General features: G+C 41.6%; 1 protein-coding gene across 6 annotated transcripts in view; it reads right to left on the bottom strand.

Moving 5' to 3' along the window:
* ENPP6 (ectonucleotide pyrophosphatase/phosphodiesterase 6) overlaps positions 1–23,493 on the bottom strand; it is a 245,630-nt gene extending 222,137 nt beyond the window's left edge. For 3 of the 6 annotated variants that reach the window (XR_001110630.2, XR_001110632.1, XM_012472543.3), the window contains exons 1-7: positions 23,076–23,493; positions 21,291–21,588; positions 16,496–16,578; positions 14,738–14,869; positions 8,431–8,539; positions 4,797–4,894; positions 4,120–4,177 (exon numbers count right to left, since the gene is read on the bottom strand). The gene's annotated coding sequence lies outside the window, so the exon portion shown is untranslated. Of the gene's footprint in view, positions 1–4,119; positions 4,178–4,796; positions 4,895–6,804; positions 7,940–8,430; positions 8,540–14,737; positions 14,870–16,495; positions 16,579–21,290; positions 21,589–23,075 lie in introns of those variants that run through there. The other 3 variants (XR_001110633.1, XM_064369857.1, XR_010339971.1) reach the window with 2 other exon arrangements.
* Between the last annotated feature and the right edge of the window lie 1,495 nt (positions 23,494–24,988).

Here is a 24,988-nt window from a genome sequence, read left to right as displayed (position 1 = left end):
AACCCAGAAGGCAGAGGTTGCAGTGAGGTGAGATTGCACTACTGCACTCCAGCCTGGCGACAGAGCAAGACTCTGTCTCAAAAAAAACAACAACAAAAAAACAGCTTTCTCATCTTCGGTGTAGGTTCCCCACATTGCCTCCAAGACCCTGGGGCCAAACTTAACTCCTACCACCTAGAATCCTCCTTTTAAGCATTTTTTAATTCCTCAAATTTTAGACCCAAGGAGTGAGGCTCACACCTGCATATATGGACCTAGGCCTTAATATTCAGCCTACAACAAGATGATCACCTGTAGCAGCAGAGCCCAGCTCTTTGCAGCAGGAACACACACCTCCAGCAACGTCAGACCCGCCCTGTGAACTAAAAAGTGTTAATTCTGCGCATGTGGATGGACTAGTCTAAGCTTTCCCGTCAGTGCGGGTCTCCCAAGGCTACTGGCTTCCTAACATCTGAAGGACTTTCATCAGCTAATTCAACTGAACTTTGCAAAGCCCTGTGCCCTCCTACTCCTCAAAGCCACACTCCCCAGTGTCAATGGACTATTCAGAGGAGAAGGAAAACAGCAGCATTTATGGGGTGAGGATTTGGGTTCAAGTTCTTCTCTGCAACTTAAATTCTCTACAGGTCACTTCCCTCTCATGTCTGATCCATTAATACCTAGTCCTGTAAATAGTCCTGTAAATTTGCACACAAAGTTAGTTATTAACCAGCACCTAGACTGCATGGGGGTTACCGCAAGATGACTTAGGGTGATGACTTCCATGTGAGTTGAGCATAAATGTCCTCTGGGAACATTCAGTCTGTGTCTCTGCAGCATGACTGTCAACTCTAAGAAATGTTTCCAGGATTAAAAGCCTGATTCCTTAGGGTGTCAAGAGAGTAAGGCCTATTGGCAATGAATCAGGAATATCCAGGGGGAGGCCTTTCGGAGAATCACAAATAAATACGACAAAAGGAAATCCATTTTAATTTTTATTAATTACTGAATAATTCCTGTAGCATAATTGTTAAATTATTAATGAACATCATGAATTATTTTATTATTATTAATTCTTTTAAATATACTTATTAATCGGTGATCATTATTAATTAATTAACTTACTATATGGATTAAGTAGTGTATAATGATGAAGTGGGTTGAGAGCAAATGATGGAACAAACCCAGAGAGATAAGCAACAAAAGATGTGTGCTGTGTCACGGGCTTCCAGAAAATCAGACTAAAACGTTCTGCAATTGGAAAAGTCATGTTCTCTTCTGTAGTATATTCTCTGCACAAATGTTTTAAAACTTCAAATCACCCTACATTTTTTTTTTTTTTTTTGAGACAGAGTCTCGCTCTGTTGCCCAGGCTGGAGTGCAGTGGTGTGATCTCAGCTCACTGCAACCTCCACCTCCCAGGTGCAAGTGATTCTCCTGCCTCAGCCTCCCGACTAGCTGGGATTACAGGCATCCGCTGCCACGCCCAGCTAATTTTTGTATTTTAAGTAGAGACAGGGTTTAGCCATGTTGGCCAGACTGGTCTCTAATTTCTGACCTCGGGTGATCCACTCACCTCAGCCTCCCAAAGTGCTGAGATTACAGGTGTGAGTCACCAGGCCCAGCTGTCCTCCATGTTTTTTAAGGAGTAAATAATCATTTGTGTAGATTTTAGTTTTTTGTTTTTGTAAAAAAAAAAAAAAAAAAAAAAGGTATAACATTTGGCCAGGCACAGCGGCTCGTGCCTGTAATCCCAGCACTTTGGAAGGCTGAGGCAGGGGATCATGAGATCAAGAGATTGAGACCATCCTGGCCAACACAGTGAAACCCCATCTCTACTAAAAACACAAAAATCAGCTGGGCATGGTGGCGAGCACCTGTAATCCCAGCTACTTGGGAGGCTGAGGCAAGAGAATCACTTGAACCCGGGAGGCGGAGGTGGCAGTGAGCCAGGATTGCGCCACTGCATTCCAGCCTGGTGACAGGGCGAGACTCCATCTCAAAAAAAAAAAAAAAAAATAGGTATAACATTTAATATGTCAACAAGTTTTTTAGATCTTTTTTCTTTAACTTTTATTTTAGGTTCAGGGGTGTATATGCAGGTCTGCTATTTAGGTGACTTGCATGTCACAGGAGTTTGGTGTACAGACTATTCTGCTGCCCAGGTAATAAGAATAGTACCTATTAGGTAGTTTTTCCATCCTCACCCTCCTCCCTCCTTCCACCCTCAAATAGGTCCTGGTGTCTGCTCTTCTCTTCTTTGTGTCCTTGTGTGCTCAACATTTAGCTCCCACTTCTACGTAAGAACATGTGGTGTTTGGATTTATCTTTCTGTATGAGTTCCTTCACTTAGGATAATGGTCTCCAGCTTCATCCATGTTGCTGCAAAGACATAGTCTCTTTCTTTTTCATGGCTGTGTAGTGTTCCGTGGTGTATATGTACCAAATTTTAGATTTTTTATTTTTAAAAAATTCAATGCCCTAAAAATGTAATCAGCTGCAAACATTTCACCAGGTGGAAGCTTTCTCACCCCACAAACTTTGGGCCACAGAGAGTGTGCGTTTCCCAGAGTCTAGGGAAAAGTTAAAGCCCTCGGCACAAGGTAAATTCCTCTAGAAATTCAGGGTAGATTCTGATTTTTATTAGGCTCTTGTTCCACTCACAGGAATGTTGTGTGCTGTTAGTTAACAGCCTTACGCTAATACCTATATACCACATCCTGTTCAACAGAAAGAAATATCCACTTTAACACCCGTCGGAAAAAAAATGCTCTTTTTAAAATAAATCAGTGACAATTTTCTCAAATAAAAAGTCGGATCAAGAAATAAATGCAGGCCAGACTTGGTGGCTGACGACTATAATCCCAGCACTTTGGGAGACTAAGGCAGGTGGATCACGGGGTCAGGAGTTCGAGACTAGCCTGACCAACATGGTGAAACCCCATCTCTACTAAAAATTCAAAGATTATCTGGGCGTGGTGGTGCATGACCATGATCCCAGCTATTCAGGAGGCAGAGGCAGGAGAATGGCTTGAACCTGGGAGATGGAGTTTGCAGTGAGCCGAGATCGTGCCACTGTACTCCAGCCTGGGCAATAGAGCAAGACTCTGTCTTAAAAAAAAAAAGAAAAGAAAGAAAGAAATGCATAAATAAACGTATCCCTGCAATGGGGTATTATTCAGCCATAAAAAGGAATGAAGTTCTGACACAGGCTACAGCATGGACGAACCCTGGAAACATGCTGCTAAGTGAAAGAAGCCAGATGAAAAAAGGACAAACACCGTGTGATTCTGCCCATACAAGGCACCTAGAACTGGCAACTTCATAGAGGCAGAGAGTAGAAGAGAGGTTACCTGGGTCTGAGGGGAGAGAGAGTTGCTGTTCAGCGGATACAGAGTTTCTGTTTGGAATGATGAAAATATTGAAAACATTTTTTAAATAGATGGTGGCAGTGGTTACGCAACGTTGTGAATATAATTAGTGCCAGTGTAGGGTACCCCTTAAAATGGTTAAAATGACAAATTTTATGTCTATTTCTTCACAATAAAAAAGTACAAATATTAAAATAAATAAAAACTTGGAACACCTGGGGGCAGAGAGTTCCGCCTGGGGGTCTTTGGCTGAAAAGATAGACCAGACATGTTCCCAAGACTTTTCATCCCAGACCACTTCTAAGTCCCTCTCCTCTAGCTCCACGCTCCTCCCCACCATTCCGCTCATCTTACAGCTCTGCTTCTGATCTCAGCCCCACCAAGAAAAGCTTCCAGAATCACAGAAACACATTCTGGGAAATGAGCTTTCTTAAAGCCTTTGCTTTTGGTTTTAATCAAACAAATTAAATATCTTGAAAGCAAAACTGCTATTTAAAGCAGGCTAAAATATAACTGCAACTTTAGGAAAACTTAATTACATGTGCTATCAATTACTGGCCCATAGTCAATCAATTTATATTTTCCTTTTCTCTCATCTCAGAAAGTAAGAACAAAGTGGCTTTGCTTAAATACAAAAAAACTAATCTCTCTTCTCATCTCACCTACCCCCTGGTATTAGATTGTCTTCCAGAACTAACCAAGAGGTCCCTAAAGCTGGCTCCAGAGACATGATCCTCTGAGAATGTCTCTACTTTTTAAAACCACTCACATCAGGTTGGCCTTTGAAGTTTCCAGAGACACTGGCCAGGCAACAGTGCAGACTTCGTCTCAAAAAAAAAAAGAAAAAAGTTTTCAGAGACAGAAAATCCCTTAGAAATTTTATTTGTAAACAAAGACCTTAAATTGGTGACTACACATTTCACATAAAATGTGGGGGTGGAGGGGGCTTTTCCTTCAGGTTAACAACATACATGGCTTGAACTTGACTCAAGGTCACCAACTAACCTATGTTGAGAAGAACTTTGATGTGATAAAAAAGAAGTGAGTGTGAAATTGGCTACCAGAAAATGTTGATGGTTAATTTTCTGTCAACTTGGCTGGGCCTCAGTGTGCAGATATGTGGCTTAACATGAATCTGGTTGTTTCTGTGAGGGTCTTTTGGATGAGATTAACCTTTAACTTGAGGGACTTGGAGTAAAGCAGATTGCCCTCCCCCATGTGGTGGGCCCCTTCTAATCAGTTGAAGGTGTGAAAGGAAACTATCGAGGACCCCCAAAATCACTAAGCTAACAGGAGAAGTCAAGCTGGGAACTGCTTAGGGCAAACCTGCCTCCCATTCTATTTAAAGTCACCCCTCTGCTCACTGAGATAAATGCGTATGTGATTGCTTCCTTTGGAAAGGCTAATCAGAAACTCAAAAGAATGTACCATTTGTCTCTCACCTACCTGCGACCTGGAAGCCCCCTCCCTGCTCCGAGGTGTCCTGCATTTCCAGGCAGAATCAATGTTCGTTTTACATATGTTGATTGATGTCTCCGGTCTCCCTAAAATGTATAAAACCAAGGTGTGCTCTAAGCACCCTGGGCACATGCCACCAGGACCTCCTGAGGCTGTGTCACAGGCATGCGCTCTCAACCTTGCAAAATAAACTTTCTTTCTTTTTTTTTTTTTTAGATGGAGTCTCACTCTGTCACCCAGGCTGGAGTGCAATGGCATGATCTCGGCTCACTGCAACCTCTGCCTCCCAGGTTCAAGTGATTCTCCTGTCTCAGCCTCCCAAGTAGCTGGGATTACAGGCACCCACCACCATGCCTGGCTAATTTTTATAGCAAAATAAACTTTCTAAATTAACTTAGATCTGTCTCAAATGTTGGGGGTTCACAAAGGCCTGTATAGAACAAAAGACTGACCTCCCCCGAGCAAGACAGCCTTCAGACCTGGTCTGCAGGATCGGCTCCTCCCTGAGTCTTCAGCCTGCTGGCTCACCCTACAGACAGCAGCCAGCCTGCCAGTGGACCTGCCAGCCTCCGTAATCACATGAGCCAATTCCTTAAAATAAATCTCTCTATATTCCTAAATACACATTCTATTGGTTCTGTTTCCCTGGAAAACCCTGGCTAATACAAAGATCTAGGAACAAATCCTAAGTCCTCTGCTACATATTTGCAGAATGATTTGAGTAAACCAACGAATCTCTCTGAGGCTAAATGTCTTCATCTGTGAAATGGAGATTTTTATATTACCTGGAAGTGTTCTGGGGTAATGTCTGTAAAGAACATGAGATATCATGGGTGTTAAATAATCAGTAGCTTTTAAGAGGGAATGCCACAGACACAAAACTAAAGAAACCACTTCTCTTCCCCTTAAATAGCTTATAGCCTTGGGAAAGAGCTAAATATAACAATGGAAGTAATGTGTACTAAGACAAGCAGGACTGCGGATTCATGGTCTCGGGTATGATTGGAACTAGAACATGCCCCTCCAAAATACGCCACTTTGGCATAAGAATTGTTTTGAGCTGAAGGCAATTAGCTGTCTGCCATCCCCTATTCCATCTAAAAACAGGACATAAATTTCCATTTGTAAAGGTGTCTCCTCTCCCATACCAGGAAGACAAATATTCCAGAGACAACTTTTAGCACCTGAGGCGACTCTTATCTGCCTAACAAATGTTATTAAACAACACTTGTTTATTACACATTTTCTCCCTTCACCTTCCCGTAACTTACCTCCCACCTCAGAAGCCCAAATTCCACTTTCCTTTGTCCAGCCTAAGACAGTATATAAGCTCCAAATTCTAACGCCTCTTCCAGTCACATTTCATTGTGAACTCCTGTACTAGCACGCATGATTATATCTGTTTTTCTCTCTTGTTAGTCTTTTTTGTGTCAATTTAATTCACAGGGCCCCCAACCACTGAACGTAAGAGAGTAGAGAAAAAATGTGTTTCCTCCCCTACAAGTATGAATAAAAATATAAGAGATATTGCAATTAAGGTTTGGCCTCTGAACAAATAGTCCCAATCTCTAATCTCAAACCTATCTTTTTCCTCCTGAACTGATGGTATGTTGACCTAGAGATGATAAAGACAGAGTCATTTAGGAAGGTAATGCTGGCACCCAGTTGCGTGGAATAGCTGGAAAGTTTCCTTTAAGAGTGAAAGGATAGGTCGGGTGCGGTGGCTCACTCCTGTAATCCCAGCACTTTGGGAGGCCGAGACAGGCAGATCACCTAAGGTCAGGAGTTCGAGACCAGCCTGGCCAACATGGCAAAACCTCATCTCTACTAAAAATACAAAAAGTAGATGGGCATGGTAGCTCATGCTTATAGTCCCAGTACTAGGGAGGCTGAGGCAGAAGAATTGCTTGAACCCAGGAGGGGGAGGTTGCAGTGAGCCAAGATCACACCACTGCACTCCAGCCTAGGCCACAGAGCAAGATTCTGACTCAAAAAAAAAAAAAAAAGTGAAAGAATCCTAATTATAGATAGATTATCATCAGTTTTCCAGTTTTGCCAGATGTTGAAATTAGGTGTATTGAATAAAATGCATGAGACTGAAAGCCTGCGTAGCTTCTTTCAAATCCCAGCTCTGTTTCCTAGCAGCTGCCATTGGAGAAGTTATTATCCTCCAAGCTTCATTTTGTTCATCTGTAAAATTCAGTAACTAGCACATAAAAGAAACATAGCAAATGCTTCAGTGTCACTGAACATGCAGATAAATGAACGATTAACAGTGAATGAATTGAAAATAGTTTACCAAACCCAGGCTTGGAAGATTCAAAACAGAAGTGGTGACGTTGACAGAGTTTTATGTTTTAATGGATGACAGTCAATAGAAAAAGGGAATTGATTCTGGAAAAGTGGAAAGAGCTTCAGAAACACTGGGAGGCTCCTGGCTTTGGGCACTTGATCTCGTTGAAATATTTAAGCCTCAACATACTTTCTCAACCTCATTTTTAGTGAAGGAAGGAAGTTATATTAAAGAGAGCAAGAGGAAAACGGTGCCTCAATAACCAGAGTAAATCCAGTGTCCACCACACTCAGGGTGACCAGTTGGTCAAGGCAATGCAGCACGGATGGTCCTGATGTCAGGATTTTTCTGTGCTGACCTGAGATGCTTCTGGGTGAACCCATCAGACAAGATGCTTTCTCAGACTCAAGTTCAACCACGTGGACCTCAGAGAACAAATAACATAGTGTTTATTGTTCCAGTTAGTACCCAAGGAGGAGTCACCTGTGTGCACGCCTTTGCATGCATAGCCACGGGGATTTTCCCAGCTCTAGTTCTCTGGTTCATGCGAATGAACACAGAAGGGATCACAAAAGCCTGAACAATGTGAGTTCTTTTCTTCTGTTTTCCTGCACAGGTGCTAGTGTATTGAAAGCGAGAGCAAGGGGCAGCCTGCTGGCCAACAAGGCAATGAACAAGAGCAGCATGTGTGCCCTGGCCCCTGTCCTAGAGCATGGAATGGAGAGGGGATTTCTCCATCACTCTCTCAGTTCCCAGCTTCAGCCCAGCTGTCCCACCCTCCGTCCTGAGGGGTCTTCTTAGTTGAGTCATAAGGGCAAACTCCAGGATATGTCCAGAGCTAGGAAGAAGTTGTGTAATATCAGCATTTTTTAAGTACTTTTAGAAACTAGTGACGTTCATTTGACAAAAAAATTAAGGTACAGTGATTCCTTTCACTTGCTGCTGTTGACTTTTCAACAAAAGGCAATCTAGGGTCCTTACCATCAAGGATGCATTTACAACCTCCTTGTGGAGTCAAACTTAAAAAAAAAGAGCCATGCAAGGATTACACCTATATAATTAATTTTAAAATTAGATTGAGAGCAAAAACATTTATTGAGCATGTACTATGATCCAGGTACCTGCATAGGCACTTTTACGTATTCCTCTGATTAAATACCTGAAAGGTGTGAGATATTACCTGCATTTTACAAAAGACAGCTTTATGCTCAGAATGGTTAAGTAATGACAGGGTTCAGGATATGCTACCCCAAAATGTGGTAACTTGACACAATGAACATCTTAAGCTGAAAGAATCTGAGACAGCACGTGCAGGAAGCTCTTTCTCACCTTTCCCGTTGCCTTTCCTCCTGAATCAGGTCATAAACCCTAGGATCTTCTGACCTTCTCGTGAAGCAGGTCATCATAAGACCCTCCTGTGAGCGGTGCCCTCCTAGACCTAGAGAAAGGAAACATCCTTATTTCTGAAGACAGGACCACAGAGAAGAAGCTGAACAAACAGGCCTTGCTCGGTTTCCCCTAGTTTATTACCATCAGACCACACTCTTTCCCCAATCACCTTTCCGCGCACCTGGCCACCCTTCATCAAACCCGCTATACAAAAGAAGCCAGGCTGAGCTGTTTCTTTGGGTCTTCATTTCCTTACAAAGGCTCCCGTGTCATGTAAAACTTAGATTAGATTAACTGAACGTGTATGCTTTTCTCTTCTTAATCTGTCTTTTCTTGTATGGGCCTCAGCCCTGAACCTGGGATGGGTGAGGAAGATACATTTCCTCCCGTACAGTGACTAAATAAGGGTCTTCTCGTCCAGAGTTTCTGATTCCAAATCCAGGAGTCTTTCCGCTATATCAAACCTAATGATAAATATTCAATCTTGTATAAAAGTAGTTTAGTGCATCCACAGAACTGCCTTGGCTCGCCCAGTAGTACTGCTCTGACCTGAGGAAGCATAAGGCCTTTATAAGCACAACTTGACTGCACTCCACTGGCATATGTCCCAATCAGACTATCAACCCCCTTCCCCATCCCCATCCTCTGGCCGTTTGAGAAAAGGGATCTGCCCTCCTAAGGGAATGTTCATTTTGCCACCAACAGGGAGCAAAGGCCCTTTCTGAAAATACTGTTTGCTGTCCAGTAACACCTCTGTGGAATCTTTTAACACATGGCAATTCTGTGGCAGGGTATCTGTGTTGGTTTTGTTTACACAGAGCGGTCACAAAGCTGAGTTCAAGGTGAGAGTGAAAAAAATGAAATGGATGGTAGCTTTTTTCACGTGACTTTTCACTGCAGTGACCCGGCACGGTCAGCCCCCCGCGCCTGCTCTGTGGTCCGGGCTTGCCACGACACACACTCGTGGTATTCACTAGTGCATGTCAGGAAGGCAGAAGTGTCGCGTGGACAAGTGTCAACAAGAGATGTGCCTCCTCTACACATCGTGCTGTTAATGTCCAAACTCGCTCATCCCACCCTCACGTTTCACTCTCAGCTCATCACTTCGTTCATGTTAAGATTCAACGGGAAATATTGTTTTCACAGGGTCTGGAATTTTAATGAGTCTAAGGATTCCTGATGTTTTTATTGACTTTATTTGTGGGGTTCTCAAAAGGAATCTCACAGTGTAATTAATAGCAAGGAGTAAGCATTTTCTTACCTACAAAACCAAAGTTATATGTGTGGGACAAAGATGTGAGGCAGGGACCGGGCATGGTGGTTCACGCCTGTAATCCCAGCACTTTGGGAGGCTGAGGCAGGCGGATCACCTAAAGTCAGGAGTTCAAGACCAGCCTGCCTATTCAAGACCAACATGATGAAACTCCGTCTCTACTAAAAATGCAAAAATTAACCGGCATGGTGGTGCACACCTGTAATCCCAGCTACTCAGGAAGCTGAGGCAGGAGAATCACTTGAACCCAGGAGGCAGAAGTTGCAGTGAGCCAAGATTGTGCCATTGCACTCCAGCCTGGGTGACAAGATGGGGAGAGCAAAACTCCATCCCAAAAAACAAAAATGAGACTTGGAGCAGAAAGAAAGCAGTACTCACACCACACTGGGCTGTGGCGCTTAAAGAAAGCAAAAGAACAAACAATTGAAAAACCACCCTCAATGCAAAAATCAGCTGGAATGGAGGAGGTTTTCTATGCTTTTTGAAACTAAAGAAAAACAGCTTGCACTCAGGCCAGGTAGAAATTGTAGCCTTGGGGGTCTTGTTGACTGCAAGAATTTCAGCCTTGCCTTAAGTGTTACTCAAAAGGTGAATGTTACCATATAAACACAGACAGACACATTTTAAAAATGGTTCCTGGAGTTGCAGGAAGCTCCATTTTCATTCACACCTAGCTCAATGCCATACATTAGTGTTCAACGTCCTTCTAAGAAAAGAACTGAGGCGGTTTATTATTAATGGTGAAGAACCAATATGCGGAACTACAAAGGGTCATAAAGGATAGTAAAGAACATTTCTACTACAAGAGTCCTTAACCATGCTTTACTCCAGCCTCAGGGCTTCTGAAAACCTCCCTAAACTGAGAAACACAAACACTTGTATGTGGGCCCATAATAGAGCTAGGTGAGGGCCACAGGTCTCCTTAACTTCATTACCAGGTGCTATGTTACAATGAAAGCAAGTCTCAGGTTGAATGCAGCCATAAAATAAACATTTAGAAGTCAGCAGGCTCAAAAACGTGGTACAACCAGTTCTGTAAACTCAACCAAGTACTGGGGCTTTGCTCTGCTGGCACACTGACAGGAGCCTTGCATAACAGGTCACTTAAGGCAGATGTGACAGTATTTGACCAGCACGATTTAGCTTCGAGTCTAGTCAGGGTCAGGTGCAGGAACCTTCGTATGAGCTGCGGATACAAGTCCTGATTCAAATCCTGAATCAGAGACAACATCTGAAAGGGCAAACGTTACCCACTAAACTTTCTAGGTCGCAATATCCCGTGCATGCAGGAGATACAATCTGATACAGTGCTTCCAGTCAGTCCATAACATTTGGAACAGCTCCTACTTCACCAGTGAAAATTACTTCTAAAGTCCATTACACCAGATAGCAGAGCTGTTGGTGCTCTTTCAGAACAGTAGAACTTCTTATAGCTGACTCTAGAGCAGGAGCTTCTTTTTTTTTAATTGCATTTTAGGTTTTGGGGTACATGTGAAGAACATGCAAGATTGTTGCATAGGTACGCACATGGCAGTGTGATTTGCTGCCTTCCTCCCCTTCACCTATATCTGGCATTTCTCCCCATACTCTCTCTCCCCAACTCCCCACCCCCCGCCGTCCCTCCCCTATTTCCCTCCAACAGACCCCAGTGTGTGATTCTCCCCTCCCTGTGTCCACGTGTTCTCACTGTTCAACACCCACCTATGAGTGAGAACATGTGGTGTTTGATTTTCTGTTCTTGTGTCAGTTTGCTGAGAATGATGGTTTCCAGGTTCATCCATGTCCCTACAAAGGACACGAACTCATCGTTTTTGATGGCTGCATAATATTCCATGGTGTATATGTGCCACATTTTCCCTGGCTAGTCTATCATCAATGGGCATTTGGGTTGGTTCCAGGTCTTTGCTATTGTAAACAGTGCTGCAATGAACATTCTTGTGCATGTGTCCTTATAGTAGAACGATTTATAATCCTTTGGGTATATACCCAGTAATGGGATTGCTAAGTCAAATGGAATTTCTATTTCTAGGTCCTTGAGGAATCGCCACACTGTCTTCCACAATGGTTGAACTAATTTACACTCCCACCAACAGTGTAAAAGTGTTCCTATTTCTCCACATCCTCTCCAGCATCTGTTGTCTCCATATTTTTTAATGATCGCCACTCTAACTGGTGTGAGATGGTCTCAATGTAGTTTTGATTTGCATTTCGCTAATGACCAGTGATGATGAGCATTTTTTCATGTTTGTTGGCCTCATGTATGTCTTCTTTTGTAAAGTGTCTGTTCATATCCTTTGCCCACTTTTGAATGGGGGGCTTGTTTTTTTCTTGTAAATCTATTTTAGTTCTTTGTAAATTCTAGATATCAGCCCTTCGTCAGATGGGTAGACTGCAAAAATTTCTTCCCATTCTGTTGGTTGCTGATTCACTCTAATGACTGTTTCTTTTGCGGTGCAGAAGCTGTGGAGTTTGATTAGGTCCCATTTGTCTATTTTGGCTTTTGTTGCCAATGCTTTTGGTGTTTTGGTCATGAAGTCCTTGCCTACGCCTATGTCCTGAATGGTTTTGCCTAGATTTTCTTCTAGGGTTTTTATGGTGTTAGGAGCTTCTTAGTCTTTAGGGCCAGGTACAGTGGCTCATGCCTGTAATCCCAGCACTTTGGGAGGCTGAGGCAGAAGGATCACCTGAGGTCAGGAGTTTGAGACCAGCCCAACCAACATGCAGAAACCCTGTCTCTACTAAAAATACAAAATTAGCCGGGCATGGTGGTGCATGCCTGTAGTCCCAGCTACTCGAAGGCTGAGGCAGGAGAATTGCTTGAAACTGGAAAACGGAAGTTGCAGCGAGCCGGGATTGTGCCACTGCACTCCAGCCTGGTGATAGAGCGAGACTCTGTCTCAAAAAAAAAAAAAAAAACCCAGAGACAGATATCATTACCTATGCCGACATTTTAAAACATGAATTGAGACAGTAAAACATTTTTGTTAGGATCTTTGACGTTTCTTGCCAGAGTCCAGACTGGGGACCCAGGCCTGTGCCTGGGCTCAAGGCTTAGGAAAGTCCTCTCTCTTTCCTGCCCTTCTGGACTGGAGTCTTTGTCAGAATCTGCCCATCGTCAAACAGTTACGGCCTTCTCTTCTCGCCTGTGCTTTCCATCAACCTTATGAAGTAGGTGACGGTTACCAGGGTTAGAGTTCAGTTCTTTCAAGGGTTTATCAGGGGAATTAAGCAGAACATTTTTTATTTTTTTGTTTCAAGCTGTCAGTTCCAAGGCCAGCATGATATCTTGATAGCTCTTAAATGCTCTGCTCTTCTTTGATTTGCTATGAAAGGCACAAAATATTAACTCTATTATGCCAGCCAAAATACCATCATAAATACTACATATGGAGGGTCCTCGACAAAGACAGCCTCAGTGCCTAAACTTTAGAAGGGCCCTCTCAGCCCTCTTTTTAACAGGCCTCATCCTTGGACTCCAGCCTGCCTAGTCCAGTTTTAACAAGGATCCTGCTAAGCCAATTTAATGAGAATCCCCCAACTTTGACCTCTAATCACTCCGGTCTGCCTTCAGCAAGAATTCCCCTCCCCTTAATATTTTCTTGGTAATTACTTTTCTTAATAATTTTCTACCCTTCAACCTGCCTGGCCCCCATCTAATCCTTGATATGGCCTAAATAACTTTAATATCATGCTGCTGGACTGAGTGAGGATTTTCAGAACTCTAGTTGAGAAGTTGACAGATTCATCAAACTGCTAACCCATGATCAAGCAAAACAAGAATTAATTACATAGGACTGAATCAACTAAAGAAGGATTATAATTGTATGGCTTTTTGTTTGGAACATTGTTTGTTCTTTAATATTCTATTTTCTGGACATAAGGAACTCCTTTTTCTCCTAAGTTAGCTATAATATGTGACAATTTAGTAGATATATTCCTATAACAAAAATGGAACATTTATCTTTTTTCCTAATCCTTCCATAATTCAGAAACTATTACTGAGTATTTTTATGTTCGTGGTTGTATTAGTGTGTTCTCAGATTGCCATAAAGAAACATCTGACACTGGGTAATTTATAAAGAAAAGAAGTTTAACTGGCTCACAGTTCTGCAGGCTGTACAGGAAGCCTGGCAGCTTCTGCTTCTCAGGAGACCTCAGGAAACTTCAGGTCATGGTGAACGGCAAAAGGGGAGTGAGGTGCATCATATATCCAGAGCAGAAGGAAGAGAGAGACAGAGTGGAGAGGTGCTACACACTTTAAACAACCAGATCTCACAATAACTCACCGACCACCACAAGAGCAGCATCAAGGGGACAGTGCTAAACCATTCGGGAGAAGCCGTCCCCACAATCCAATCACCTCCCCACAAGCCTCATCTCCAACATTGGGAGATTACAACTGAACATGAGATTTGAGTGGGGACACAGATCCAAACCATATGAATGATGATCTAATATCTGATATGGGTTCAATAAGAATCTGTCCTTTCTGTAACAGAACATAATTTTAAAAGTTGGTTAATCAAGGCTTTGACTAAAATGCCTTATTTGAGAATAAGACATAAAATCACACATGAAAAGATGGTTTTGAGGAACTAAGGTTGACTTTATGGAGCCAATGTGTATGAAGCCCTTCTAGGAAAACCTGCCTGGCACCTGGCTTACAGAGTCCCCAGTCTTACAGGTGAGTAAGGAAGGTGACTTTTTGGCAGGCCCAAGAAACTCAGGATATTTTTAGGATTTCAAAAAGAGAGGAATTACCCAAATCTCTAGGCATTGCAGATAAGGTCTGGTGGTGCTTAACTTGGCTTTATAGCCTCAATAATATCATCCATACAGTAGCCCAAATTTACTACTGTGAAATAATTTTGAGGCTAAGATAGAGGGAAGGGGAACCCAGGTGGAACCCCAAGGCCTCCCTGAGTTGGGTAGACAGAGCTAAGGACTGGAAAAACCAGAGCAGTGAGAACTTACAAGCAGGTTCCCAGAGAGAAGAGATTTGTGCACACAGAGTTCCAGGGTTCTGTAGAGGGACCTCCTTAAGCATTCTTCTGAGTATGGACTTGAGCATGCATGACAGAAAACTACCAAGGCCAAAAGAACCACCTGAATGGATGAGAAGAAACAATGTCTGATACTCAGACACAGCTAGAAATGGTACTTATTCTTACCAGCCACATTTAAGCCCATGATTCATGAAGCAATGGATAGAGTACACAGAAGGGTCTTAACTTAGTAGTGGGGAATAATTATGTCTAAACTGAGCACTGCTGTAGTATCACCTAAAAAATCTTGAAAGCAAGACTTTAAGTATTCAAGTGTTGCCAAGTATCTTAACTGTATCACAGAACAAAGCTGAAGAACATTTATGAGATTCCAAAGATATCCAAGATCCAACAAGATAAAATTACAGTGGCTGGCATCAAATAAAAAATTACTCATCATGAAAAAAAGGAAACCGGCCGGGCGCGGTGGCTCAAGCCTGTAATCCCAGCACTTTGGGAGGCCGAGGTGGGTGGATCACGAGGTCGAGAGATCGAGACCATCCTGGTCAACATTGTGAAACCCCGTCTCTATTAATACAAAAAAATTAGCTGGGCACGGTGGCGCGTGCCTGTAATCCCAGCTACTCAGGAGGCTGAGGCAGGAGAATTGCCTGAACCCAGGAGGCGGAGGTTGCGGTGAGCCGAGATCGCGCCATTGCACTCCAGCCTGGGTAACAAGAGCGAGACTCCGTCTCAAAAAAAAAAAAAAAAAAAGAAAAAAAGGAAACCAACATTAGCCATAATGAAGAGAATCATCAATAAATTGAAATCAAACCATAACTGACACAGACAATAGAATAAACAGAAAAAGACATTAAAACAATTACTATAGCTGTATTCTGTATGTTCAAAAGGTCAAATAGAGACATGGAAGACTTAGAAAAGACTCAAATCATCTACAGATGGAAACTACACTATTGAGATAAAAATACACTGTATAGTATTAGTAGCAGATTAGCTATTGAAGAAGGAAAAAAAGTGAAAGTGAAATCATAGCAAAAAATGCTACCTAAAAGGAAACACAGAGGGAAAAAAACTTTTTAATGAACAGAGCATCAGTGAGCTATGGGGCAATTTCAAGTGACCTAATAGATACGCAATGGAAGTTGCTGGAAAAGAAGAGAGAGAGGGTGCCATGGAAAAATATTCCAACAGATAATGGCCAAAATTTTTTCTAAATTTAATGAAAACTATAAAACCATAGGTCCAACAAAAAAACAGCATAGGAAACACAAATAAAACTTTTAGCAACACACATCATAATCAAATTTCTGAAGACCAAAAAGCGTCTTAAAAAGAGATATTATGAACAAAGGGATGAAAATCAGGATGACATCAGAATTTTAAAATCGGAGATATGCAAGAGAAAAGATAGTGCAGAAAAAAAAAAAAATAATAACCCTATCAATCCAGAATTCTATATCCAGTGAAAATATCTTCCAAAAACAAAGCTGAAGTAATCACATTTTGGGACATACAAAAACTGGAAGAGTTTTCATCAGAGGACTCATAGTATAAGAAATGTTAAAGACAGCCCTTTAATCTAAAAGAAAATACCATTCAGAAATAACTATTAAATATATTATAGTTAAATTCCCCTAAATAAAACATCAGGCCTAAATGGCTTCAATGATGATTTCTATTAAATATTTAAGGAGTAAATAATACCAATTCTACATGAACTTACCCAAAAAATTGAAGCAGAAGGAACAGTTTCCAAATTATTTTGTTAGATTAATATTCCCTTGACATCAAAACCAAACAAAGACACTACATGGAAACAAAGCAACCAATCAGTATGCATTATAAACATAGTTGCAAATTGTTTTAAACAAAAATGTTAGCAAATCACATCCAACAATATATAAAAAAGATAATATATCATGACTAAGTAGAGTTTATACAAGGAATTCAAAGTTGTTTTAACATTTAACATTCAATCCATGTAATTCACCGTATTAACAAACTGAAAAAGAGAAAATATGTGATCATCCTTATGAATATAGAAAAAACATTTGACAAAATGCAATATCCATTTCTGTTAAAAAAAAACTCTCCTTACAGAAAGAATAGAAGGAAATTTTCTCAATCTTATAAAAGGTATTCTACAAATAGCTAAAATTAATACCATACATAATGATAAAAGACTGGATTTTTTTCCCCAGAGATCCAAAATAAGGATGTCTGTTATCTTTATTTGTAGAAAACATGATTATCTATGTAGACTAGCCAGTGGAATTCACATGAAAAAGCTACTAGAACTAATAAATAAATTTAGCAAAGTTATAGACAAAATCAGTTGCATTTCTATATACTAGCAATAACCCATTGGCAATTGAAATGGAAAGAAATAATACCTTCTACAATTAGATCAAAAATATTAAATACCTAAGAATTAATCTGACTCTGAAAGATCTATATACTGAAAATCATAAAACATTTTTGAGAAAAATTAAAGAAGACCTAAACAAATAAAGAAATATACTGTCTTCATGGAAGGAAGACTCAATATTGTTAAGATGTCAGTTCTCCCCAAATTGGTCTACAAATCCAGTGCAGTCTCAATCAAAATCTCAGTAGGGTTTTTTTGTTTTTGTTTTTGTTTTTGAAGAAATTTATAAGCTGATTCTAAAACTTTTATGGAAATGCAAGGACGTAAAATAGCCAAAACAGTTTTCAGAAAAAAAAAACAAAATTGGAGGCCTAATACGATGTTATTTCAAAACTTATTATAAAGAAGCAGTAATTAAATCAGTGCAATTTTGGCATAAAGTTAGAAAACTAGATCGGTGAAGCAGAAGAGAGAGTTCAGAAACAAAACTGCACATTTAGGTATTGGTGAATGCCAGGAATTCGGCCTAGGTCTGACTGCTCACCACACAGAAAGCCAGTTACTGAGACAACAAGTACTGCCAGGAAGAAAGACTTTATTGCTGGTGATGCCAGCCAGGATATGAGAGACAATGCTAAAATCTGTCTCTGTAACCAAATAAAGTTAGTTTATATAGGAGTTGCTCAAAAGGCAGCAGGTAGTTGGATAAGGTTTCTGGCACCATGCTGTTTGGATGCAGTGATCTAGAAAGCTTCAGTTTCCTGATATTATCTGGGAGGGCTGACAGTCGGTTTCCTGAGAAAGGAACTCAGATAAGACAAAAGTAAGTTTCTCAAGCTTTAAGACCAGGAGAGTCCATTTCAATGTTTATTTATTTTAAAAAAAAAAAAAAAACTGTAAACAGTTTTTTCCATCAGTTCTATGGGAAAATTTGGCTAGTTTCATTTGCATGACCAACTTTTTACAAAGATGCAAAAGCAAGTCAGTGGAGAAGATAGTGATTTCTATCCTTCTATCATCACAACAATGATGTTGGCACAATTGGTAATCTATGTGCCAAAAGAAAAAAACTCAGTCCTTACCTTTTGCAATAACTCAAAATGGATCATATACCTAAATGCAAAACCTAAAACTAAAAGTTGTAGAAGAAAACTCTTGTGACCTTGGGTTAGTTATCCTAAATACTATGCTAAAAGCATGACTTATTAAAATCATAAATTGGTACATCTGAGTTCATCAAAATTTAAAACATCTGCTCTTCAAAAGACATTATTAAGAGAGAAAAGTCGTAGACTAAATGAAAATATTTGCAAACCACATCTCTGATAAAAGGCTTGTGTCCAAAACATATAACACACTCTCAAAATTCAATAATAAGAAAATAAACACAATTTTTAGATAGGCAAAATATTCTAACAGACACTCTACCAAAGAAGATATACAAGTTGCAAATAATTACATGAAAATCTGCTCAACAGTATTTGTCATTATGGTACTGTTACCAGAAAGGGATCCTGATCAAGACCCTAAGAGAAGGTTCTTAGACCTTGCACAAGAAAGAATTTAGGACAAGTCCATAGAGTATAACCAAGTTTATGAAGATAGCAAAGGAGTAGTCAATGTGCGGTGGCTCACGCCTGTAATCCCAACAGTTTGGGAGGCCAAAGCAGTCAGATCACTTGAGGTCAGGAGTTCAAGACCAGCCTGGGCAATATGGTGAAATCCCATCTCTACTAAAAATACAAAATCAGCCAGGCATGGTGGCATGTGCCTGTAGTCCCAGCTACTCAGAAGGCTGAGGCAGGAGAATCGTTTGAACACAGGAAGCGGAGGTTGCAGTGAGCCAAGATTGCACCATTGCAGTCCAACCTGGTTGTCGCAACAAGACTCTGTTTCAAAACAAACAAAAATCAAAAAAAAAAACAAAGAAAGTAAAGGACTAAAGGAATGGCTGCTCCATAGGCAGAGCAGCAGCATGGGATGCTCAGCTGCTTATATTTATTGTTACTTCTTGATTTTATGCTAAACAAGTGAATTATTCATGAGTTTTCCAGGAAAGAGGTGGGCAATTCCTGGAACTGAAGGTTCCTCCCCTTTCCACGCCATATAGGGTAACTTCCTGATGTTGCCATGGCATTTGTAAACTGTCATGGTGCTGGTGGGAGTGTCTTTTAGCATGCTAATACATTATAATTAGCATACAATGAGCAGCGAGGAGGACCAGAAGTGACTTTCATCACTATCTGGGTTTGGTGGGTTTTAGTCTACTGTTTTAAAAGCAAGGTCTTTGTGACTTGTATCTTGTGCCAACCTCCTATCTCACCCTGTGACTAAGAATGCCTTAACCTCCTGGGAATGCTGCCCAGAAGGTCTTAGCTTTATTTTACCCAGCCCCTGTTCAAGATGGAGTCACTCTGGTTCCAACGCCTCTGACAGTAATGTGAATTAAAACCGCAATGGGATACCATTACATGTTTTTAGGATGGTCAAAGTTAAAAAGACTGAACATACCAAGTTTTGACAAGAATGTGAAGGAATTGACACCTTCATACATTGCTGGTGAGAATGTAAAATAATACAACCATTCTGTAAAAGTTTGGTAGTTTCTTCAAAACTTAGATATATACTTATTTTATGATTCCAGATATTTACCTAAGAGAAATGGAAGCTTACAGCCACACAAAGACTTGGAGATAAATGTTCACAGCAGCTTTGCTTTTAATAATCCAAAACAGAAAACAGACCTAATGTCCTTCAATGGTTGAATGGACAAACAAACAATGTTATATACATACAATGGAATACTACTTGGCAATATAAAGAAATAAATTATTGGTACACAGGACAACACAGCTGAATCTCAAAATAATTATGCTAAGTGGGAGAAGCTAGAGAAAAAGAGTTCTATTTTTTTTTCTTGGAGACAGAGTCTTGCTCTGTCACTCAGGCTGGAGTACAGTGGCATGATTGCAGCTCAGTGCAACCTCTGTCTCCCGGGTTCAAGTGATTCTCCCCTCTCAGCCTCCCAGGTAACTGGGATTACAGGTGCCCACCACAACACCTGGCAAATTTTTGTATTTTTAGTAGAGACAGGGTTTCACCATGTTGGCCAGGCTGGTCTCGAACTTCTGATCTCAGGTGATCCTCCCGCCTCAGCCACCCAAAGTGCTGGGATTACAGGCATAAGTCACTGCGCTTGGCCAGAGAAAAAGAGTTCTTAATGTATGTTGTCAGTTATATAAAATTCTATGAAATGCAAATGAATTGATAGTAGCAGAAATCAGATCGGAGTTGCCTGGGAAAAGGAGAGATGTGGGCAGGAGAGAGGGAGGAATTAGCAAGGGGCACAAGAAAACTTTCGTGTGTGATAGCTATGCTCACTATCTCACTATCTTAATTGTGGTGATGGTTTCAGAGGTGTATATAATATAACCAAACTTATCAAATCGTACACTTGAAATACATGCACTTTTTTAATTGTTATGTCAATTATATTTCAATTACTCTCAAAATATTCACCACTTTCTGCTCAATACACTATTTCTCCAGTTTGAAAAGTCCCTTCTATGGTTACCAACCTGCCAACCTGGTTATTGGATGACAAACTCAGTATTCCAGTTCACAGCTTGATTATTACCTCTTCTAAGCACCTATTACAAAAGGGCAGTCATCTCCAGATGCTAAAATGAGTAAGGAAACTAGACTAGAAGGGATGAGGGAAGGCACCAACAAGGACCTGTGGAAAGTGAGTGGGACAAATGTGGGTTCAAGACGAACTGCTGCTACTTACAGCTGTGTGATCTGAGCAAGCTTCTTAACCCCTCAAAATCTATTACATAGGGGCATTTGGTCATAAGCATCAGAAACTGATTTGAGCTAACTAGAACCAAAAAAGAACTTACAAAAGAATTGAGAGTGCTCATGAGACATAAGCTGAATGAATGCTATATATTGCTGCATAACAGATGTAGTGGCTTAAGACAATGATTTCTTTTTTGTTTTTCCGCCGCTCCCTCCAAGACAATGATTTCTTATCGCTCATAATTCTGTGGGTTAACTGGGCAGCTTCCCCTTCTAGTTTTGCCTGGCTTGTTCATGCAGCTGCATTCAGAGAAAGCAGTTGGGCTAGGTCAACGACGGTCATACTCACAGCTCTGGAATGTGGTACTGGCTGCTGGCTGGGGCATCTTCTTTCTTCTTCTTCTGGCTTCTCATCCTCCAATGCAGGCCAGACCTGTTCACTTCAGGGACTTTAAAGGACAATGTTCCAAATGGTTGAAGGCAGAATTCACCAGACCTCTTGAGTCTGGCCTCTGGAACTACATATCTCTTCCGGCTCATTTTGTAAGCCAGAGTAATTCACAAGACCATCTTAAATTCTGGGGAGTGAAGAAGTAGACTGTGGCACCGGATAAAAAGGATGGCTTAGTCACATGGCAAAAGGTGTGCTAAAAAGAGAGGGGTGCATAGGCACTGTTAAATAAAATCTGGGGGAGGCCATTGTTTTGGACTGAATTCCTACACTGGGTCCCAACAGGCCAACCCAAAATGGAGTGACTCATGTTAAGTGCCATGTAAAAAACAGGAAAATCCCAAGACAGGCCAGGTTGCCAAAAAACAAAAGGAGTCCTGTCAACCTAAATCGGCATGATAAAGGAAGTTCCCTCTGCTTTAATCTACACAAGGAACGTAACCTAAAGTAACCAAGATAACCTGAAGTAACCAGGTAAGCGGATATGAACCAACATGCTTTTTGTACTATGCTGTTTCCTTGTTCCTGCTCAAACTACCTTACAAAATCCTACCATTCTGTCACTCTCAATGGAGCACTTGTCTATTTTATTGACTAAGTGCTGCCCAGTTTACGAATTGCTAATAAAAGCCAATTAGGCTGGGTGCGGTGACTCACACCTGAAATCCCAACACTTTGGGAGGCTGAGGCAGGTGGCTCACTTCTGCCTAGGAATATAGTGGGCAATATAGTGAAACCCCATCTCTACAAAAAGAAAAAATACAAAAATTTCAGCGGGGCATGGTGGCACACACTTATAGTCCCAGCTACTCAGGAGGTTGAGGTGGGAGGATCACTTGGGCCTGGGGACTCAAGTCTGCAGTGAGCTGAGATCTTGCCACTGCACTGCAGCCTGAGTGACAGAGCAAGACTCTGTCTAAAGATAGATAGATAGGTAGAGAGATAATTCTTATAACTGATAATTAAATGAAATGACATACTTGAAATGCCTAATATATAAAAGACATTTGTTGAAAGGGCACCTACTATTAATGTCATTATGGTCATGAACAGGAACATCTCAAAAGAAAGTCTCTTGTTCAAGAATATTTGTCATGGTGACCTCTTTGGTGGAGGCTGCAGGGTATATGACAAGGAACTGAGTTTTGTTGTCAAACTTTTGGGAGAAAGACTTGCTCATTCTTTCCTCTTATAAGCCCACAAATGCAACTGGGGAAAGGAATTAAACAAAATGAGATTGTATTTGATTTGCCTTAAAATTTGTGTTTATAAACGTGTATACTGGCCAGTGTCCAGTCAGCAGACCAGAAACTACTCTAAGAATTTCAAGTAGAAGAAAGTTAACCTAGGAAATGGTCTGCAAATGTGTTGAAGGGCTGGAGAAGAATAAAAGCGGGAAGCTGGGATCGTACGGAGATTAGTAACTGCAGGAAGCTACTACCATCCTAAGGCTGACTGAGCAAAAGGAAAAATGTTGTGATCCAGTCGGAGTCGGTGATTGCTCTGTGGCTGAGGCTGCTGTGATACCCGCTGCTCCTGGAAATCTTTCGGGAAGCCGGGAAGCTCAACTCCCACCAAGGGCTGCCTGTCGCGGACGCTGACGCTGCGGGATCCAGGGCCCAGGAATGCCCTGCTGCAGAGGCTGCAAGAGCACCCCCTTCCCCCACTGCTGTTGAAACTCACCTGAACAGAAACTCACTCGTCACCTACTGTCGCTGCTATGCTGCCACTGCCAGAGACTTCAACAGAAGGAGAAATAAAATGAGCTTCTTTCTCCCTTCTACCCTCCTTCCAAGCGCCCACCAGTGTCTCCCATTGGCAGAGGCTATTGGGAAATGAGCCGGCTGGGGATTCTGGGAAATGTAGTTCGCAGGCTTTCAACTCCTACAGAGAAGGGCAGGGAGAGTGGGGTGGTGTTGAGAGCCAACAGGCAAATAGGCAGCACCATGTGAAATGCAGACGTTTCACATAGTACTGCTGCGTGTACGCGTCTCCAGATGCTTTCCGTTTGAGTTCCTTTGAAGCAAAGCAAATGTAGTTTGAATGTGTCAACATTCTTAATGGAATACTGTCACACCACAGTTAACCATCTGACAATCAAATCCCTCTTCCTTCTGGCCATTTTCCCCTTTCCTCCTTGGGTTTGGCATCAGTTGTGTAAATTCTGGCAAAAAAAAAAAAAAAAAAAAACCTTTGCGTTTCACACTCCACTTTGCAGAATACCCTTGGAATCTTTCTAGTCTCCCGCCTCTTATCCACTTGAAAGTGCTTCATTAAATACCTGATGGGTTGACGGGTTGTATATATTGTACGGGGCATCTTATGCAAAGGGATACATAAATTCCTTGTATTCCCTGAAATAATCTCAAAAGATGCTCCTGGTTTTTTCTTCAAAATTGTCCACAATTTTTTATTTTATCTATGATTATACACGTAGTCTGCTACATCTGTGATAATGCAAAAGGCTATTCTATTAAACCAACAATGACTGTCCCTTATGAAATGAAGTCACTTCCTCTTTATACCTGAGCACTGAGAACATTAGATTATTCTTAGATTTTCTCTTAGGTTTATTGCGCGTGATTGTTCCTTCATGGGCTCATATCATGCTGCTGTCTCCAAGAACAGCCCTGGAGAAGGGGTATTTGGGAGGATGTGATAGCTCAGAACCACTCTGACAAATGAGGCATGGTCAGAGCTCAGGAGGAAACTTTGTTCCTATCCCAGAATTGATTTCTCAGGTAAAATCAGGTGACAAAACAACGAGGGTAGGCATAAAGACAGAAAGTGTAGGGAGGCTTGTTTTGCAAGGGACAGTCCCGCAGCCTTGCCATGGAGCCTCCTGTGTGCCTCTGCACCTAGCCGAGTCACCCAGTGACTTGTAGGCCCCTCCCATGGCAGTGACAGATGCATGAGACAGAGGTAGGGAAAGATGCAGAGGTGGTCACTGGTCCAGGAGAGAGTTCAAGAGATGCAGCTGCCTGTGAGGCCATCACAGGCATGGGGATGGCATATTTCAAAGAAGTTTAAAGACGGAAACCAACATTTATCAAGTTCCTGTGATGGGACAGGCATGCTCTATCACTTTTCATTTTAATCCTGACAGTAACTTCATAACCTTATCTCCTGTTTAGAAACAGGAAAACAGATGATCTTGCGTCTGGCAAGCCACTTAGCCAGGACACAATGCCCTGTCTCTGACACCCATATGCCCCTAAGGCGAATCCCGGCACTAGCTCCTCCTAGGGCAAGCAGGAGGCACAAGTAACCTTCACTGATCAGCTGCCATGTGCCAGGAATTGCATTATGCGTCTGACATATGTTACCTACTTGAGACTTTCCCAGCACCCTGAATCATAGGTCCTGGTGTTCCCATTTTACAGGGTAGGAACATAAAGTCGAATGTTATAAATGTGTACAGGTAGGGGGTTTGAACCGGGGCTTACTTATTCCAAAGCCAGATCTTCCTGTGGCATCAGCAGCTTCCTGGTCTATTTTGGGAGTTGAGATGTAAGCATCAAAGATCAGGAAGAGGGCTGGGCGGAACAGGCCAAGAGCCGGATGATTGGTTTGGATACAGTGTGTGGAAACAGGAG

This window comes from Aotus nancymaae, unplaced genomic scaffold, assembly GCF_030222135.1.
Source record: "Aotus nancymaae isolate 86718 unplaced genomic scaffold, 86718_ANA_hifiasm-v0.15.2.pri h1tg000006l, whole genome shotgun sequence".
Lineage (NCBI taxonomy): Eukaryota > Metazoa > Chordata > Mammalia > Primates > Aotidae > Aotus > Aotus nancymaae.
The sequence above is the reverse complement of the archived record's forward strand: the minus strand, read 5'-3'. Positions and strand labels throughout refer to the sequence as shown.